The following is a 4,473-nucleotide window of genomic DNA, read 5'->3' on the forward strand; positions in this document are numbered from 1 at the left end:
ACAAACTCTATGCCCCAAAATGAAGCCGGACACGAACATATTGTCTTATCTTCAAATCGGTACAAAATTGGCATCTCCACGAAGAGGACGTTGAAATTAACGAGGAGATTGCGGAGCGACACTTTCCATGACAGCTTTCAAGTAGTTTCCGGCTTGGATTTAATTCCTTCCCCCCAACCCTCTCATATGCAATGACTGGGAGATACCAATTCGCTTCATTCAAATCTCCGAGTTTTGAAATCGAATATGAATTTTGTACATGAGAATGGACAGAACGGAAGCTTGAAACAGATTGAAATACTTTGTAAGAAATACAGAAGTACCAACTCATTGATATTACCTACATATATTTTTTAACTCTTTTGCATAGGAAATTATTAAGTTAATTTATATTAGTCTTATTCAAGAAATAAGTTATATTAACACAACTTATAAAATTCTTATTCAAAATTAAAAAAGGCAATAAAAGAGATTGGGAGACAAAAGTTCCCCCACTTAATCCGACTTACTAAGCGATCAGCATTATTTCAGGGAGTGCCGGGCCTATTGGCCCCGTGCGGGCTGGATGAAGAAAAAGATTGTGTTTTGTTGAAGAAAAATTTAATTTTTCGAGTAAGAAATTACTCGTCTCAGATAATCAGTACCCCGAAGAATATACTGGGTGCCCTATAAGTGCTAATGCAGCCTTTCTCTCATCAACCGTGGTACAGCGGTATAGTTTCTATTAAAAAATGCTCAGCAGGCGTTCAAAAATCATCCTGCACCAGTTTTGAGAGTGAAAATTCAGTGTGTACCAAAATAAAAAATCCAAATTTTTATACGGTTACCCCTGTCCTCATCCAATTAGAAAGTTGTTTCTCTGTCACTCCTGAGACCAACCAAAAATAATCCATGTGTCTAAGTGCAACATTCGCTAAGATCTTCGAATTCAAAAATCTGAGAAAAGTTGGGAAAGGGCAGCTTAAATGAGGCAAAGGAACGTTATATGTTATCTCCGATTTTTGAATGCGAATATTGAGCTTTTAGACATATGGAATTTTTTCTTTTTGCTTCGGGAGATACAGGGCAACAACTTTCTAATAGAGAGTTAGAACACAAGGGGGCCGTATAAAAATGTAGATTTTTTTTATTTTGCAACGCACCCTATTTTCACTCTCAAAACTAGTACAGGGTAATTTTTGAACATTTTTTAAACTGGAATCATACCTCTACGAAGAACAGTTGATGACATAGAGTCTTCATTAACACTTACAGGATACCCAGTATCACAACAGTACCTACTGCTCGCATGTACTTCAGTTCTTTTCCAACACCCTATGGAAAAGAAATTAAAAACAAATACGCAAAGTTCATTTGATGCGAAATATTTGTAAAATTAAAGCTAAATCAGACACCTGTGGTTCTATAAACCGTTTACGGTCCTATGTCGAGGTGGAATCGTCATCAGGAAAAACGATGCTCCATTGTTATAATGGCCCCACTACGATAAAAGGAAGCCTCCGCGAATTCGGCTTCTTAGCAAAACTCATAAACCGTTCAAAACATGCAAACGCTAGCATCGAGGAACCTTTCTGTAATCGTGATTGCGTTGCGTGGGGCGCACAGACGGACGGTTGAGGTCCGGAAGAAGAAAATATATCGGGGCCTTTTCTTAGATTAGAAAAAAAATGTAAAATTCGTTGCCCAACCAATTTTCGACAGCGTGGCTTCGTTAACTGCTTATATCCCTCTTTGGGACAGAGTAGGAGCCATGGGTTGGTGGGGAGGCCTCAGAAGTCGGGGGGCTCAGCTGCGCCCACCGGTAAGTCCCCCCCCCCTAGGAGGCGCTATAAACTTTATAGTATAAAGTGCGGAGCATAAAATACCGACGAAGTACCGAAAAACCTCTGGGGCGCAAAGGGTTAATACTGTCAAAGTAAGACAAATGTCCAAGATATGGAGGTACAGTACGTGTATATTCTGTACAATCCCTTTCATTTAGACCCAGTATACAGGATTATTGCTGTTTCCATTCAAAACTATCCAATGCAGGGAGCTGTTAAAGTTAACAGGTTTTATATAGTGTGAAACTTTGTGCTTCATCCTACTGAATAACTATTTAAATTGTGGTCATTATGCTCTGGAAAAGGAACGTAAGCAGGCTCACCTTTTGCAGGGGGACACCACTTATGTGGGGTGCAAGAAATTTCTTCCAGAGAAAGTTTGAGTTAGAAAAAAAAAATTTAACTCTTTACATGGTTTTTAAAATTTCCCTGATCCGCATTATAACTGCCACAGTGAAAATCACTAAACCTTCTGCAAAATACCGTCTTTTCTCCCGAAAAATACTTTCGATTTCATACAAGTGAAAATGTCACCAACTCCAACAAAAAAACCAAGGAAGAGAAATACAGTCAAACCTTGTTAATGTGTCACCCGGTTAACACGTCACTCTTCTTACCGGATCACTTTTTGGAAGTCCCAATTATCCTCAGACAAGAATTGGTACAGCTATGGCCTACTCCGTTTAACGAGTCACTCTGCTTAAGTCATATTTTTGCTCTCCCAAGAGTGACTCATTATCGAGGTTTGACTGTACTCCAACTTTTTCCAAATATTTATACTGTACGCTTATTTTTATTGCACCTATAGGTTGAGGGGGATCAAAAAAATGTTATCAGGAGAATACTTAAAACGGTATCTGTACTTGGCACTGCTTGAACAAGAGGGTTTTAAGAGGTGAGATACCTCAAAATTGCCGAAATACAAGGCATCAAGTTAGGCGAGATGTCTCGTCATTGTCGCTGTAAGGATTAAATTAATAAGAATTGACATAGCATGTAAAAAAAAAAATTCTTTTTCAATATTTTGATTTTTACAAAAAATAACAAAATATTTTTGATTGGGGGGCACACGAGCACTCTATGCCCCATCGCCTCTGCTCTGGAACAATTCCCCCTACGCCCTCTTTGAAGAAACTGCCATCAATATCAATGCATATAACAAAAGAAGAGGAATTGTTTTCTTTAAAAGAACAGTGATTTTTACACTGCAGCAACAACATAAGAACTCAAGTTCAAATGGAGATCCTTATACATCGATCATCTACCTCGGACTTCCCACTGATTTTCCCTTTATCTCATAAATAAAAGTATAATTGGGAGATTAGTGATTTCACAATGACTTTCAGCTGAAAACAAAAGTGAACGGTTGGCTTAGTAATCAACTATGGCAGCTTCATTTGTTAGAAAAGGCAAGAATCCTCATGTGCACCAAGTCTGGACTAAATGGTGAATATTTGAGCTGCACCTGCTTGACTTCCCATGTCCTTGAAGTAGCATGAAGATGAGTGTTGTCATGGAGAAGAACATTGCACTTCTTTTCTTCTGTATTGACATTAAAGTTCACCTAGAGATGTGCGAACTGAAGCTTGTTGGTGAAAGGTTAACAAGTAAAATTGAAATTTTTTCATGATTTTCCAATTTTAAAAGGCAAATGCGAGCTGGTCATCTTTTTGAAAATATTACCACAACAAAGAACTTAAAACATTCAAATTATGTTCAGAAAATAATCATCCATTGCTAATTTCAAGGTAGATGGCAATACCTGAACACACAGCATGCATGATACTTTCATGCAATGTTATTGTGTTAGGTTGCAAAAAGGAAAACAATCCAACACGGCTGCCTCTTTCTAAATTCACTGAGATATTTTAATCCAAAAATTCAAGAAAAAACGGAAACAGCAGCAAAAACTAATGAACAGCACTTCTTTTCCTTATATATGCTATTCTTTCCCAATTTTTGGATTCAAATATCTCGATGCATATCGCACTTAGAAACGTGGAATTTTTTTTGGTATCAAGAGCGACAGGGCAACTTTCAAATCCGCTGTTTGAGAACAGTGTGTTTGTATAAAAAAGTTACCATTTTTATTGTGATAACTATAACCCCTTGCAATATGAATAACGTATCTGAGTTATTAGAATATGGTAATCCACTAAAATGTGGCTTAGGGAATTTCCTTATTAACCTGTATATAGTACATCGTTCTTGAAACTCAATGAATCCATTAATAATTATATAAATCAATGCATACAAAACAATTTTTTAAATCATAAATGCAGAGCCATGTTAAACTTGAAAATTTTACTACCAATAAATTGAGATTTTGCTTTTTCTTACTGAATGCATCAGAGTTGAAAGAACTCAATTATACTGTGTACCCGCTAATCTTGTAAAGCCACCAGGCAGACCATGGCTCATTCAGGTATGCCATGGTGAAAAAGTCACACGAGTAAACCAGGGTCCTCCATTTAATGAGACATTTTATTTTTTATCTTATATAGTTTTAAAAAAAATATTTTAAAAAATCAATATTATGTCAGAATCATAAATGACCTGTTTTAGTCATCCACATTACCACAATTATAAAATACCAGTATACGCTTATCCTAATTATCCCATACCTAATGAACATGAAAGAAATAGACCA

Source organism: Pholcus phalangioides, unplaced genomic scaffold (genome assembly GCF_987345545.1).
Source record: "Pholcus phalangioides strain wild (caught in Gottingen) unplaced genomic scaffold, Ppha-v1.0 ptg000015l_1, whole genome shotgun sequence".
Taxonomy (NCBI): domain Eukaryota; kingdom Metazoa; phylum Arthropoda; class Arachnida; order Araneae; family Pholcidae; genus Pholcus; species Pholcus phalangioides.